Genomic DNA, 15,087 nt, shown 5'->3' on the forward strand with positions numbered 1-15,087 from the left:
GATCTCAAACTTTAATCGGTGAACACACACAGCCCCGTTCTTTGCCTGCAGAAGAAAGAAGTTGCAGGAAAACCTGCTCACCTGGTCGGAGACGAGAAATGAGAGGCGTTTCAGACATCAATTCCCAAAAGCAGCAGCTATGAGTCCAACAGGAGCGCCACCCGCCCCGCCGGTGGACGCTCGTGCTTCCAAGAAGCCGGTTGGACGACAAACGGGCGAGGAGCAATTTGAAGAACACAGCGCTCCTCAGCGTCATACCACAAGACTGAGAGGCCCCAGTGAGATTTGAACTCACGACCTCTGGTTTACAAGACCAGTGCTCTAACCGCTGAGCTATGCAGCCAGGCGCCAGGTCGCTCAGCGGAACTTGGCTGACTGGTTAACACTGGCTGAGTCAGAACGCTTGGGACACAGGTTCCAATCGACCCTCGCGTCACCGTCTGAACGGTTTGAACATTCTCCCCGTGGGTTTGCTCCGGCTGCTCCGTTTACAAAGAAGTGTAGCTTCTGCGGGATTGGCCACGCTTCATTGTCCCATTGTGTACGGTGATTGTGCGGGCTCGGTGGATTAGTCAGCATTCAATGTAGAATGATGCAGTGCGCGGAATGGGCCTGGGTAGATTGCTCTCTGCAGGTCGGTGTTGACGAGATAAGAATATATGAGATTGGTGACAGTGTGGAAACAGGCCCTTCAGCCCAACAAGTCCAAACTGTTTCCAAACTGGAGGGATTCTGTGCTCCTGTGATATCTGAGAATCACCGGGAGACATCATCGGTCAGCGATCTCAAACTGAAATCGGTGAACACACACGGCCCCGTTCTTTGCCTGCAGAACAAAGAAGTTTTTGGATTTCAACTGAACGCTGTAAGTGACAAAAGCAGAAGTTGCAGGAAAGCTCAACTTGACAAAAGTAGCAGCTCTCAGTCCAACAGGGTTATTCGGGAGCGCGTCGCGTACCTCTGGTGTTTGGGGGTGAAAACTCGCCCTTCCTCAGAAGCCGCTTGGACCATAAACAGGCGTTGAGCGATTCGAACATGGTACTCGTCAGTCGCATACCAAACATTGAAACTGACTGCGGGCTGGCCTGGCAAAGAGGATAAATGCGATGAGGCCCCAGTGAGATTTGAACTCACGCCCTCTGGTTTACGAGACCAGCGCTCTAACCGCTGAGCTATGGAGCCGGGCGAGCGGCCGCCGCGAACCTTTGGCTGATTGGGTAACAGCCCTCGCGTCACCGTCTGGACAGTTTGAACACTCTCTCTCCCCGTGCGCGCGTGGGTTTGCTCCGGCTGCTCCGGTTACAGAGATGTGCAGCTTCTGCGGGATTGGCCATGCTTCATTGTCCCATTGTGTACGGTGATTGTGCGGGCTCGATGGATTAGTCAGCATTCAATGTACAACGATGCAGTGTGCGGAATGGGTCTGGGTAGACTGCTCTCTGCAGGTCGGTGTTGACGAGATTAGAATAAATTAGATTGGCGACAGTGTGGAAACAGGCCCTTCAGCCCAACAAGTCCACATCAACCCACCCAGACCCGTTTCTCTCTGAATAATGTACCTACGACTAGGGGCAATTTAGAATGGCCAATTCACACGACTTGCACGTCTTTAGACAGTGGGAGCGAACCGGAGCAAACCCACGCAGACTCTGGGCGAATGTGCAAACACGACACAGACAGTCCCCTAAAGCTGGAATCGTGACTGCGTCCCTAGTGCTGTGAGGCAGCAGTGCGAACCACTGAGCGGCTAGTTGGGCGGAATGGCCTGTTTCCAAACTGGAGGGATTCTATGCTTCTGTGATAGCTGAGAATCACCGGGAGACATGATTGGGAATGGTCATTCGGTCGCTTGGAGTGACTGAGGTCAGCGATCTCAAACTTTAATCGGTGAACACACACACACAGCCCCGTTCTTTGCCTGCAGAAGAAAGAAGTTGCAGGAAAACCTGCTCACCTGGTCGGAGACGAGAAATGAGAGGCGTTTCAGACATCAATTCCCAAAAGCAGCAGCTATGAGTCCAACAGGAGCGCCACCCGCCCCGCCGGTGGACGCTCGTGCTTCCAAGAAGCCGGTTGGACGACAAACGGGCGAGGAGCAATTTGAAGAACACAGCGCTCCTCAGCGTCATACCACAAGACTGAGAGGCCCCAGTGAGATTTGAACTCACGACCTCTGGTTTACAAGACCAGTGCTCTAACCGCTGAGCTATGCAGCCAGGCGCCAGGTCGCTCAGCGGAACTTGGCTGACTGGTTAACACTGGCTGAGTCAGAACGCTTGGGACACAGGTTCCAATCGACCCTCGCGTCACCGTCTGAACGGTTTGAACATTCTCCCCGTGGGTTTGCTCCGGCTGCTCCGTTTACAAAGAAGTGTAGCTTCTGCGGGATTGGCCACGCTTCATTGTCCCATTGTGTACGGTGATTGTGCGGGCTCGGTGGATTAGTCAGCATTCAATGTAGAATGATGCAGTGCGCGGAATGGGCCTGGGTAGATTGCTCTCTGCAGGTCGGTGTTGACGAGATAAGAATATATGAGATTGGTGACAGTGTGGAAACAGGCCCTTCAGCCCAACAAGTCCAAACTGTTTCCAAACTGGAGGGATTCTGTGCTCCTGTGATATCTGAGAATCACCGGGAGACATCATCGGTCAGCGATCTCAAACTGAAATCGGTGAACACACACGGCCCCGTTCTTTGCCTGCAGAACAAAGAAGTTTTTGGATTTCAACTGAACGCTGTAAGTGACAAAAGCAGAAGTTGCAGGAAAGCTCAACTTGACAAAAGTAGCAGCTCTCAGTCCAACAGGGTTATTCGGGAGCGCGTCGCGTACCTCTGGTGTTTGGGGGTGAAAACTCGCCCTTCCTCAGAAGCCGCTTGGACCATAAACAGGCGTTGAGCGATTCGAACATGGTACTCGTCAGTCGCATACCAAACATTGAAACTGACTGCGGGCTGGCCTGGCAAAGAGGATAAATGCGATGAGGCCCCAGTGAGATTTGAACTCACGCCCTCTGGTTTACGAGACCAGCGCTCTAACCGCTGAGCTATGGAGCCGGGCGAGCGGCCGCCGCGAACCTTTGGCTGATTGGGTAACAGTCCTCGCGTCACCGTCTGGACAGTTTGAACACTCTCTCTCCCCGTGCGCGCGTGGGTTTGCTCCGGCTGCTCCGGTTACAGAGATGTGCAGCTTCTGCGGGATTGGCCATGCTTCATTGTCCCATTGTGTACGGTGATTGTGCGGGCTCGATGGATTAGTCAGCATTCAATGTACAACGATGCAGTGTGCGGAATGGGTCTGGGTAGACTGCTCTCTGCAGGTCGGTGTTGACGAGATTAGAATAAATTAGATTGGCGACAGTGTGGAAACAGGCCCTTCAGCCCAACAAGTCCACATCAACCCACCCAGACCCGTTTCTCTCTGAATAATGTACCTACGACTAGGGGCAATTTAGAATGGCCAATTCACACGACTTGCACGTCTTTAGACAGTGGGAGCGAACCGGAGCAAACCCACGCAGACTCTGGGCGAATGTGCAAACACGACACAGACAGTCCCCTAAAGCTGGAATCGTGACTGCGTCCCTAGTGCTGTGAGGCAGCAGTGCGAACCACTGAGCGGCTAGTTGGGCGGAATGGCCTGTTTCCAAACTGGAGGGATTCTATGCTTCTGTGATAGCTGGGAATCACCGGGAGACATGATTGGGAATGGTCATTCGGTCGCTTGGAGTGACTGAGGTCAGCGATCTCAAACTTTAATCGGTTCAGCGATCTCAAACTTTAATCGGTGAACACACACAGCCCCGTTCTTTGCCTGCAGAAGAAAGAAGTTGCAGGAAAACCTGCTCACCTGGTCGGAGACGAGAAATGAGAGGCGTTTCAGACATCAATTCCCAAAAGCAGCAGCTATGAGTCCAACAGGAGCGCCACCCGCCCCGCCGGTGGACGCTCGTGCTTCCAAGAAGCCGGTTGGACGACAAACGGGCGAGGAGCAATTTGAAGAACACAGCGCTCCTCAGCGTCATACCACAAGACTGAGAGGCCCCAGTGAGATTTGAACTCACGATCTCTGGTTTACAAGACCAGTGCTCTAACCGCTGAGCTATGGAGCCAGGCGCCAGGTCGCTCAGCGGAACTTGGCTGACTGGTTAACACTGGCTGAGTCAGAACGCTTGGGACACAGGTTCCAATCGACCCTCGCGTCACCGTCTGAACGGTTTGAACATTCTCCCCGTGGGTTTGCTCCGGCTGCTCCGTTTACAAAGAAGTGTAGCTTCTGCGGGATTGGCCACGCTTCATTGTCCCATTGTGTACGGTGATTGTGCGGGCTCGGTGGATTAGTCAGCATTCAATGTAGAATGATGCAGTGCGCGGAATGGGCCTGGGTAGATTGCTCTCTGCAGGTCGGTGTTGACGAGATAAGAATATATGAGATTGGTGACAGTGTGGAAACAGGCCCTTCAGCCCAACAAGTCCAAACTGTTTCCAAACTGGAGGGATTCTGTGCTCCTGTGATATCTGAGAATCACCGGGAGACATCATCGGTCAGCGATCTCAAACTGAAATCGGTGAACACACACGGCCCCGTTCTTTGCCTGCAGAACAAAGAAGTTTTTGGATTTCAACTGAACGCTGTAAGTGACAAAAGCAGAAGTTGCAGGAAAGCTCAACTTGACAAAAGTAGCAGCTCTCAGTCCAACAGGGTTATTCGGGAGCGCGTCGCGTACCTCTGGTGTTTGGGGGTGAAAACTCGCCCTTCCTCAGAAGCCGCTTGGACCATAAACAGGCGTTGAGCGATTCGAACATGGTACTCGTCAGTCGCATACCAAACATTGAAACTGACTGCGGGCTGGCCTGGCAAAGAGGATAAATGCGATGAGGCCCCAGTGAGATTTGAACTCACGCCCTCTGGTTTACGAGACCAGCGCTCTAACCGCTGAGCTATGGAGCCGGGCGAGCGGCCGCCGCGAACCTTTGGCTGATTGGGTAACAGCCCTCGCGTCACCGTCTGGACAGTTTGAACACTCTCTCTCCCCGTGCGCGCGTGGGTTTGCTCCGGCTGCTCCGGTTACAGAGATGTGCAGCTTCTGCGGGATTGGCCATGCTTCATTGTCCCATTGTGTACGGTGATTGTGCGGGCTCGATGGATTAGTCAGCATTCAATGTACAACGATGCAGTGTGCGGAATGGGTCTGGGTAGACTGCTCTCTGCAGGTCGGTGTTGACGAGATTAGAATAAATTAGATTGGCGACAGTGTGGAAACAGGCCCTTCAGCCCAACAAGTCCACATCAACCCACCCAGACCCGTTTCTCTCTGAATAATGTACCTACGACTAGGGGCAATTTAGAATGGCCAATTCACACGACTTGCACGTCTTTAGACAGTGGGAGCGAACCGGCGCAAACCCACGCAGACTCTGGGCGAATGTGCAAACACGACACAGACAGTCCCCTAAAGCTGGAATCGTGACTGCGTCCCTAGTGCTGTGAGGCAGCAGTGCGAACCACTGAGCGGCTAGTTGGGCGGAATGGCCTGTTTCCAAACTGGAGGGATTCTATGCTTCTGTGATAGCTGAGAATCACCGGGAGACATGATTGGGAATGGTCATTCGGTCGCTTGGAGTGACTGAGGTCAGCGATCTCAAACTTTAATCGGTTCAGCGATCTCAAACTTTAATCGGTGAACACACACAGCCCCGTTCTTTGCCTGCAGAAGAAAGAAGTTGCAGGAAAACCTGCTCACCTGGTCGGAGACGAGAAATGAGAGGCGTTTCAGACATCAATTCCCAAAAGCAGCAGCTATGAGTCCAACAGGAGCGCCACCCGCCCCGCCGGTGGACGCTCGTGCTTCCAAGAAGCCGGTTGGACGACAAACGGGCGAGGAGCAATTTGAAGAACACAGCGCTCCTCAGCGTCATACCACAAGACTGAGAGGCCCCAGTGAGATTTGAACTCACGACCTCTGGTTTACAAGACCAGTGCTCTAACCGCTGAGCTATGGAGCCAGGCGCCAGGTCGCTCAGCGGAACTTGGCTGACTGGTTAACACTGGCTGAGTCAGAACGCTTGGGACACAGGTTCCAATCGACCCTCGCGTCACCGTCTGAACGGTTTGAACATTCTCCCCGTGGGTTTGCTCCGGCTGCTCCGTTTACAAAGAAGTGTAGCTTCTGCGGGATTGGCCACGCTTCATTGTCCCATTGTGTACGGTGATTGTGCGGGCTCGGTGGATTAGTCAGCATTCAATGTAGAATGATGCAGTGCGCGGAATGGGCCTGGGTAGATTGCTCTCTGCAGGTCGGTGTTGACGAGATAAGAATATATGAGATTGGTGACAGTGTGGAAACAGGCCCTTCAGCCCAACAAGTCCAAACTGTTTCCAAACTGGAGGGATTCTGTGCTCCTGTGATATCTGAGAATCACCGGGAGACATCATCGGTCAGCGATCTCAAACTGAAATCGGTGAACACACACGGCCCCGTTCTTTGCCTGCAGAACAAAGAAGTTTTTGGATTTCAACTGAACGCTGTAAGTGACAAAAGCAGAAGTTGCAGGAAAGCTCAACTTGACAAAAGTAGCAGCTCTCAGTCCAACAGGGTTATTCGGGAGCGCGTCGCGTACCTCTGGTGTTTGGGGGTGAAAACTCGCCCTTCCTCAGAAGCCGCTTGGACCATAAACAGGCGTTGAGCGATTCGAACATGGTACTCGTCAGTCGCATACCAAACATTGAAACTGACTGCGGGCTGGCCTGGCAAAGAGGATAAATGCGATGAGGCCCCAGTGAGATTTGAACTCACGCCCTCTGGTTTACGAGACCAGCGCTCTAACCGCTGAGCTATGGAGCCGGGCGAGCGGCCGCCGCGAACCTTTGGCTGATTGGGTAACAGCCCTCGCGTCACCGTCTGGACAGTTTGAACACTCTCTCTCCCCGTGCGCGCGTGGGTTTGCTCCGGGTGCTCCGGTTACAGAGATGTGCAGCTTCTGCGGGATTGGCCATGCTTCATTGTCCCATTGTGTACGGTGATTGTGCGGGCTCGATGGATTAGTCAGCATTCAATGTACAACGATGCAGTGTGCGGAATGGGTCTGGGTAGACTGCTCTCTGCAGGTCGGTGTTGACGAGATTAGAATAAATTAGATTGGCGACAGTGTGGAAACAGGCCCTTCAGCCCAACAAGTCCACATCAACCCACCCAGACCCGTTTCTCTCTGAATAATGTACCTACGACTAGGGGCAATTTAGAATGGCCAATTCACACGACTTGCACGTCTTTAGACAGTGGGAGCGAACCGGCGCAAACCCACGCAGACTCTGGGCGAATGTGCAAACACGACACAGACAGTCCCCTAAAGCTGGAATCGTGACTGCGTCCCTAGTGCTGTGAGGCAGCAGTGCGAACCACTGAGCGGCTAGTTGGGCGGAATGGCCTGTTTCCAAACTGGAGGGATTCTATGCTTCTGTGATAGCTGAGAATCACCGGGAGACATGATTGGGAATGGTCATTCGGTCGCTTGGAGTGACTGAGGTCAGCGATCTCAAACTTTAATCGGTTCAGCGATCTCAAACTTTAATCGGTGAACACACACAGCCCCGTTCTTTGCCTGCAGAAGAAAGAAGTTGCAGGAAAACCTGCTCACCTGGTCGGAGACGAGAAATGAGAGGCGTTTCAGACATCAATTCCCAAAAGCAGCAGCTATGAGTCCAACAGGAGCGCCACCCGCCCCGCCGGTGGACGCTCGTGCTTCCAAGAAGCCGGTTGGACGACAAACGGGCGAGGAGCAATTTGAAGAACACAGCGCTCCTCAGCGTCATACCACAAGACTGAGAGGCCCCAGTGAGATTTGAACTCACGACCTCTGGTTTACAAGACCAGTGCTCTAACCGCTGAGCTATGGAGCCAGGCGCCAGGTCGCTCAGCGGAACTTGGCTGACTGGTTAACACTGGCTGAGTCAGAACGCTTGGGACACAGGTTCCAATCGACCCTCGCGTCACCGTCTGAACGGTTTGAACATTCTCCCCGTGGGTTTGCTCCGGCTGCTCCGTTTACAAAGAAGTGTAGCTTCTGCGGGATTGGCCACGCTTCATTGTCCCATTGTGTACGGTGATTGTGCGGGCTCGGTGGATTAGTCAGCATTCAATGTAGAATGATGCAGTGCGCGGAATGGGCCTGGGTAGATTGCTCTCTGCAGGTCGGTGTTGACGAGATAAGAATATATGAGATTGGTGACAGTGTGGAAACAGGCCCTTCAGCCCAACAAGTCCAAACTGTTTCCAAACTGGAGGGATTCTGTGCTCCTGTGATATCTGAGAATCACCGGGAGACATCATCGGTCAGCGATCTCAAACTGAAATCGGTGAACACACACGGCCCCGTTCTTTGCCTGCAGAACAAAGAAGTTTTTGGATTTCAACTGAACGCTGTAAGTGACAAAAGCAGAAGTTGCAGGAAAGCTCAACTTGACAAAAGTAGCAGCTCTCAGTCCAACAGGGTTATTCGGGAGCGCGTCGCGTACCTCTGGTGTTTGGGGGTGAAAACTCGCCCTTCCTCAGAAGCCGCTTGGACCATAAACAGGCGTTGAGCGATTCGAACATGGTACTCGTCAGTCGCATACCAAACATTGAAACTGACTGCGGGCTGGCCTGGCAAAGAGGATAAATGCGATGAGGCCCCAGTGAGATTTGAACTCACGCCCTCTGGTTTACGAGACCAGCGCTCTAACCGCTGAGCTATGGAGCCGGGCGAGCGGCCGCCGCGAACCTTTGGCTGATTGGGTAACAGCCCTCGCGTCACCGTCTGGACAGTTTGAACACTCTCTCTCCCCGTGCGCGCGTGGGTTTGCTCCGGCTGCTCCGGTTACAGAGATGTGCAGCTTCTGCGGGATTGGCCATGCTTCATTGTCCCATTGTGTACGGTGATTGTGCGGGCTCGATGGATTAGTCAGCATTCAATGTACAACGATGCAGTGTGCGGAATGGGTCTGGGTAGACTGCTCTCTGCAGGTCGGTGTTGACGAGATTAGAATAAATTAGATTGGCGACAGTGTGGAAACAGGCCCTTCAGCCCAACAAGTCCACATCAACCCACCCAGACCCGTTTCTCTCTGAATAATGTACCTACGACTAGGGGCAATTTAGAATGGCCAATTCACACGACTTGCACGTCTTTAGACAGTGGGAGCGAACCGGCGCAAACCCACGCAGACTCTGGGCGAATGTGCAAACACGACACAGACAGTCCCCTAAAGCTGGAATCGTGACTGCGTCCCTAGTGCTGTGAGGCAGCAGTGCGAACCACTGAGCGGCTAGTTGGGCGGAATGGCCTGTTTCCAAACTGGAGGGATTCTATGCTTCTGTGATAGCTGAGAATCACCGGGAGACATGATTGGGAATGGTCATTCGGTCGCTTGGAGTGACTGAGGTCAGCGATCTCAAACTTTAATCGGTTCAGCGATCTCAAACTTTAATCGGTGAACACACACAGCCCCGTTCTTTGCCTGCAGAAGAAAGAAGTTGCAGGAAAACCTGCTCACCTGGTCGGAGACGAGAAATGAGAGGCGTTTCAGACATCAATTCCCAAAAGCAGCAGCTATGAGTCCAACAGGAGCGCCACCCGCCCCGCCGGTGGACGCTCGTGCTTCCAAGAAGCCGGTTGGACGACAAACGGGCGAGGAGCAATTTGAAGAACACAGCGCTCCTCAGCGTCATACCACAAGACTGAGAGGCCCCAGTGAGATTTGAACTCACGATCTCTGGTTTACAAGACCAGTGCTCTAACCGCTGAGCTATGGAGCCAGGCGCCAGGTCGCTCAGCGGAACTTGGCTGACTGGTTAACACTGGCTGAGTCAGAACGCTTGGGACACAGGTTCCAATCGACCCTCGCGTCACCGTCTGAACGGTTTGAACATTCTCCCCGTGGGTTTGCTCCGGCTGCTCCGTTTACAAAGAAGTGTAGCTTCTGCGGGATTGGCCACGCTTCATTGTCCCATTGTGTACGGTGATTGTGCGGGCTCGGTGGATTAGTCAGCATTCAATGTAGAATGATGCAGTGCGCGGAATGGGCCTGGGTAGATTGCTCTCTGCAGGTCGGTGTTGACGAGATAAGAATATATGAGATTGGTGACAGTGTGGAAACAGGCCCTTCAGCCCAACAAGTCCAAACTGTTTCCAAACTGGAGGGATTCTGTGCTCCTGTGATATCTGAGAATCACCGGGAGACATCATCGGTCAGCGATCTCAAACTGAAATCGGTGAACACACACGGCCCCGTTCTTTGCCTGCAGAACAAAGAAGTTTTTGGATTTCAACTGAACGCTGTAAGTGACAAAAGCAGAAGTTGCAGGAAAGCTCAACTTGACAAAAGTAGCAGCTCTCAGTCCAACAGGGTTATTCGGGAGCGCGTCGCGTACCTCTGGTGTTTGGGGGTGAAAACTCGCCCTTCCTCAGAAGCCGCTTGGACCATAAACAGGCGTTGAGCGATTCGAACATGGTACTCGTCAGTCGCATACCAAACATTGAAACTGACTGCGGGCTGGCCTGGCAAAGAGGATAAATGCGATGAGGCCCCAGTGAGATTTGAACTCACGCCCTCTGGTTTACGAGACCAGCGCTCTAACCGCTGAGCTATGGAGCCGGGCGAGCGGCCGCCGCGAACCTTTGGCTGATTGGGTAACAGCCCTCGCGTCACCGTCTGGACAGTTTGAACACTCTCTCTCCCCGTGCGCGCGTGGGTTTGCTCCGGCTGCTCCGGTTACAGAGATGTGCAGCTTCTGCGGGATTGGCCATGCTTCATTGTCCCATTGTGTACGGTGATTGTGCGGGCTCGATGGATTAGTCAGCATTCAATGTACAACGATGCAGTGTGCGGAATGGGTCTGGGTAGACTGCTCTCTGCAGGTCGGTGTTGACGAGATTAGAATAAATTAGATTGGCGACAGTGTGGAAACAGGCCCTTCAGCCCAACAAGTCCACATCAACCCACCCAGACCCGTTTCTCTCTGAATAATGTACCTACGACTAGGGGCAATTTAGAATGGCCAATTCACACGACTTGCACGTCTTTAGACAGTGGGAGCGAACCGGCGCAAACCCACGCAGACTCTGGGCGAATGTGCAAACACGACACAGACAGTCCCCTAAAGCTGGAATCGTGACTGCGTCCCTAGTGCTGTGAGGCAGCAGTGCGAACCACTGAGCGGCTAGTTGGGCGGAATGGCCTGTTTCCAAACTGGAGGGATTCTATGCTTCTGTGATAGCTGAGAATCACCGGGAGACATGATTGGGAATGGTCATTCGGTCGCTTGGAGTGACTGAGGTCAGCGATCTCAAACTTTAATCGGTTCAGCGATCTCAAACTTTAATCGGTGAACACACACAGCCCCGTTCTTTGCCTGCAGAAGAAAGAAGTTGCAGGAAAACCTGCTCACCTGGTCGGAGACGAGAAATGAGAGGCGTTTCAGACATCAATTCCCAAAAGCAGCAGCTATGAGTCCAACAGGAGCGCCACCCGCCCCCGCCGGTGGACGCTCGTGCTTCCAAGAAGCCGGTTGGACGACAAACGGGCGAGGAGCAATTTGAAGAACACAGCGCTCCTCAGCGTCATACCACAAGACTGAGAGGCCCCAGTGAGATTTGAACTCACGACCTCTGGTTTACAAGACCAGTGCTCTAACCGCTGAGCTATGGAGCCAGGCGCCAGGTCGCTCAGCGGAACTTGGCTGACTGGTTAACACTGGCTGAGTCAGAACGCTTGGGACACAGGTTCCAATCGACCCTCGCGTCACCGTCTGAACGGTTTGAACATTCTCCCCGTGGGTTTGCTCCGGCTGCTCCGTTTACAAAGAAGTGTAGCTTCTGCGGGATTGGCCACGCTTCATTGTCCCATTGTGTACGGTGATTGTGCGGGCTCGGTGGATTAGTCAGCATTCAATGTAGAATGATGCAGTGCGCGGAATGGGCCTGGGTAGATTGCTCTCTGCAGGTCGGTGTTGACGAGATAAGAATATATGAGATTGGTGACAGTGTGGAAACAGGCCCTTCAGCCCAACAAGTCCAAACTGTTTCCAAACTGGAGGGATTCTGTGCTCCTGTGATATCTGAGAATCACCGGGAGACATCATCGGTCAGCGATCTCAAACTGAAATCGGTGAACACACACGGCCCCGTTCTTTGCCTGCAGAACAAAGAAGTTTTTGGATTTCAACTGAACGCTGTAAGTGACAAAAGCAGAAGTTGCAGGAAAGCTCAACTTGACAAAAGTAGCAGCTCTCAGTCCAACAGGGTTATTCGGGAGCGCGTCGCGTTCCTCTGGTGTTTGGGGGTGAAAACTCGCCCTTCCTCAGAAGCCGCTTGGACCATAAACAGGCGTTGAGCGATTCGAACATGGTACTCGTCAGTCGCATACCAAACATTGAAACTGACTGCGGGCTGGCCTGGCAAAGAGGATAAATGCGATGAGGCCCCAGTGAGATTTGAACTCACGCCCTCTGGTTTACGAGACCAGCGCTCTAACCGCTGAGCTATGGAGCCGGGCGAGCGGCCGCCGCGAACCTTTGGCTGATTGGGTAACAGCCCTCGCGTCACCGTCTGGACAGTTTGAACACTCTCTCTCCCCGTGCGCGCGTGGGTTTGCTCCGGCTGCTCCGGTTACAGAGATGTGCAGCTTCTGCGGGATTGGCCATGCTTCATTGTCCCATTGTGTACGGTGATTGTGCGGGCCCGATGGATTAGTCAGCATTCAATGTACAACGATGCAGTGTGCGGAATGGGTCTGGGTAGACTGCTCTCTGCAGGTCGGTGTTGACGAGATTAGAATAAATTAGATTGGCGACAGTGTGGAAACAGGCCCTTCAGCCCAACAAGTCCACATCAACCCACCCAGACCCGTTTCTCTCTGAATAATGTACCTACGACTAGGGGCAATTTAGAATGGCCAATTCACACGACTTGCACGTCTTTAGACAGTGGGAGCGAACCGGAGCAAACCCACGCAGACTCTGGGCGAATGTGCAAACACGACACAGACAGTCCCCTAAAGCTGGAATCGTGACTGCGTCCCTAGTGCTGTGAGGCAGCAGTGCGAACCACTGAGCGGCTAGTTGGGCGGAATGGCCTGTTTCCAAACTGGAGGGATTCTATGCTTCTGTGATAGCTGAGAATCACCGGGAGACATGATTGGGAATGGTCATTCGGTCGCTTGGAGTGACTGAGGTCAGCGATCTCAAACTTTAATCGGTTCAGCGATCTCAAACTTTAATCGGTGAACACACACAGCCCCGTTCTTTGCCTGCAGAAGAAAGAAGTTGCAGGAAAACCTGCTCACCTGGTCGGAGACGAGAAATGAGAGGCGTTTCAGACATCAATTCCCAAAAGCAGCAGCTATGAGTCCAACAGGAGCGCCACCCGCCCCGCCGGTGGACGCTCGTGCTTCCAAGAAGCCGGTTGGACGACAAACGGGCGAGGAGCAATTTGAAGAACACAGCGCTCCTCAGCGTCATACCACAAGACTGAGAGGCCCCAGTGAGATTTGAACTCACGATCTCTGGTTTACAAGACCAGTGCTCTAACCGCTGAGCTATGCAGCCAGGCGCCAGGTCGCTCAGCGGAACTTGGCTGACTGGTTAACACTGGCTGAGTCAGAACGCTTGGGACACAGGTTCCAATCGACCCTCGCGTCACCGTCTGAACGGTTTGAACATTCTCCCCGTGGGTTTGCTCCGGCTGCTCCGTTTACAAAGAAGTGTAGCTTCTGCGGGATTGGCCACGCTTCATTGTCCCATTGTGTACGGTGATTGTGCGGGCTCGGTGGATTAGTCAGCATTCAATGTAGAATGATGCAGTGCGCGGAATGGGCCTGGGTAGATTGCTCTCTGCAGGTCGGTGTTGACGAGATAAGAATATATGAGATTGGTGACAGTGTGGAAACAGGCCCTTCAGCCCAACAAGTCCAAACTGTTTCCAAACTGGAGGGATTCTGTGCTCCTGTGATATCTGAGAATCACCGGGAGACATCATCGGTCAGCGATCTCAAACTGAAATCGGTGAACACACACGGCCCCGTTCTTTGCCTGCAGAACAAAGAAGTTTTTGGATTTCAACTGAACGCTGTAAGTGACAAAAGCAGAAGTTGCAGGAAAGCTCAACTTGACAAAAGTAGCAGCTCTCAGTCCAACAGGGTTATTCGGGAGCGCGTCGCGTACCTCTGGTGTTTGGGGGTGAAAACTCGCCCTTCCTCAGAAGCCGCTTGGACCATAAACAGGCGTTGAGCGATTCGAACATGGTACTCGTCAGTCGCATACCAAACATTGAAACTGACTGCGGGCTGGCCTGGCAAAGAGGATAAATGCGATGAGGCCCCAGTGAGATTTGAACTCACGCCCTCTGGTTTACGAGACCAGCGCTCTAACCGCTGAGCTATGGAGCCGGGCGAGCGGCCGCCGCGAACCTTTGGCTGATTGGGTAACAGTCCTCGCGTCACCGTCTGGACAGTTTGAACACTCTCTCTCCCCGTGCGCGCGTGGGTTTGCTCCGGGTGCTCCGGTTACAGAGATGTGCAGCTTCTGCGGGATTGGCCATGCTTCATTGTCCCATTGTGTACGGTGATTGTGCGGGCTCGATGGATTAGTCAGCATTCAATGTACAACGATGCAGTGTGCGGAATGGGTCTGGGTAGACTGCTCTCTGCAGGTCGGTGTTGACGAGATTAGAATAAATTAGATTGGCGACAGTGTGGAAACAGGCCCTTCAGCCCAACAAGTCCACATCAACCCACCCAGACCCGTTTCTCTCTGAATAATGTACCTACGACTAGGGGCAATTTAGAATGGCCAATTCACACGACTTGCACGTCTTTAGACAGTGGGAGCGAACCGGAGCAAACCCACGCAGACTCTGGGCGAATGTGCAAACACGACACAGACAGTCCCCTAAAGCTGGAATCGTGACTGCGTCCCTAGTGCTGTGAGGCAGCAGTGCGAACCACTGAGCGGCTAGTTGGGCGGAATGGCCTGTTTCCAAACTGGAGGGATTCTATGCTTCTGTGATAGCTGAGAATCACCGGGAGACATGATTGGGAATGGTCATTCGGTCGC

General features: G+C 53.2%; 13 non-coding genes across 13 annotated transcripts; all 13 read right to left on the bottom strand.

Moving 5' to 3' along the window:
- Positions 1 to 1,109: 1,109 nt before the first annotated feature.
- Positions 1,110 to 1,182, bottom strand: trnat-cgu (transfer RNA threonine (anticodon CGU)). The gene has a single exon. It is a non-coding gene; the product is annotated as a tRNA-Thr (tRNA).
- Positions 1,183 to 2,982: 1,800 nt separating this feature from the next.
- On the bottom strand, positions 2,983 to 3,055 carry trnat-cgu (transfer RNA threonine (anticodon CGU)). Its single transcript has one exon. It is a non-coding gene; the product is annotated as a tRNA-Thr (tRNA).
- Positions 3,056 to 4,037: 982 nt separating this feature from the next.
- On the bottom strand, positions 4,038 to 4,110 carry trnat-ugu (transfer RNA threonine (anticodon UGU)). Its single transcript has one exon. It is a non-coding gene; the product is annotated as a tRNA-Thr (tRNA).
- Positions 4,111 to 4,876: 766 nt separating this feature from the next.
- trnat-cgu (transfer RNA threonine (anticodon CGU)) lies at positions 4,877 to 4,949 on the bottom strand. Its single transcript has one exon. It is a non-coding gene; the product is annotated as a tRNA-Thr (tRNA).
- A 982-nt stretch (positions 4,950 to 5,931) lies between these two features.
- On the bottom strand, positions 5,932 to 6,004 carry trnat-ugu (transfer RNA threonine (anticodon UGU)). The gene has a single exon. It is a non-coding gene; the product is annotated as a tRNA-Thr (tRNA).
- Positions 6,005 to 6,770: 766 nt separating this feature from the next.
- trnat-cgu (transfer RNA threonine (anticodon CGU)) lies at positions 6,771 to 6,843 on the bottom strand. Its single transcript has one exon. It is a non-coding gene; the product is annotated as a tRNA-Thr (tRNA).
- Positions 6,844 to 7,825: 982 nt separating this feature from the next.
- On the bottom strand, positions 7,826 to 7,898 carry trnat-ugu (transfer RNA threonine (anticodon UGU)). Its single transcript has one exon. It is a non-coding gene; the product is annotated as a tRNA-Thr (tRNA).
- Positions 7,899 to 8,664: 766 nt separating this feature from the next.
- On the bottom strand, positions 8,665 to 8,737 carry trnat-cgu (transfer RNA threonine (anticodon CGU)). The gene has a single exon. It is a non-coding gene; the product is annotated as a tRNA-Thr (tRNA).
- A 982-nt stretch (positions 8,738 to 9,719) lies between these two features.
- On the bottom strand, positions 9,720 to 9,792 carry trnat-ugu (transfer RNA threonine (anticodon UGU)). Its single transcript has one exon. It is a non-coding gene; the product is annotated as a tRNA-Thr (tRNA).
- A 766-nt stretch (positions 9,793 to 10,558) lies between these two features.
- Positions 10,559 to 10,631, bottom strand: trnat-cgu (transfer RNA threonine (anticodon CGU)). Its single transcript has one exon. It is a non-coding gene; the product is annotated as a tRNA-Thr (tRNA).
- Positions 10,632 to 11,614: 983 nt separating this feature from the next.
- Positions 11,615 to 11,687, bottom strand: trnat-ugu (transfer RNA threonine (anticodon UGU)). The gene has a single exon. It is a non-coding gene; the product is annotated as a tRNA-Thr (tRNA).
- Positions 11,688 to 12,453: 766 nt separating this feature from the next.
- On the bottom strand, positions 12,454 to 12,526 carry trnat-cgu (transfer RNA threonine (anticodon CGU)). Its single transcript has one exon. It is a non-coding gene; the product is annotated as a tRNA-Thr (tRNA).
- A 1,821-nt stretch (positions 12,527 to 14,347) lies between these two features.
- trnat-cgu (transfer RNA threonine (anticodon CGU)) lies at positions 14,348 to 14,420 on the bottom strand. Its single transcript has one exon. It is a non-coding gene; the product is annotated as a tRNA-Thr (tRNA).
- Between the last annotated feature and the right edge of the window lie 667 nt (positions 14,421 to 15,087).

The sequence above is a fragment of the Hemiscyllium ocellatum genome, unplaced genomic scaffold (assembly GCF_020745735.1).
Source record: "Hemiscyllium ocellatum isolate sHemOce1 unplaced genomic scaffold, sHemOce1.pat.X.cur. scaffold_2578_pat_ctg1, whole genome shotgun sequence".
Taxonomy (NCBI): Eukaryota; Metazoa; Chordata; class Chondrichthyes; order Orectolobiformes; family Hemiscylliidae; genus Hemiscyllium; species Hemiscyllium ocellatum.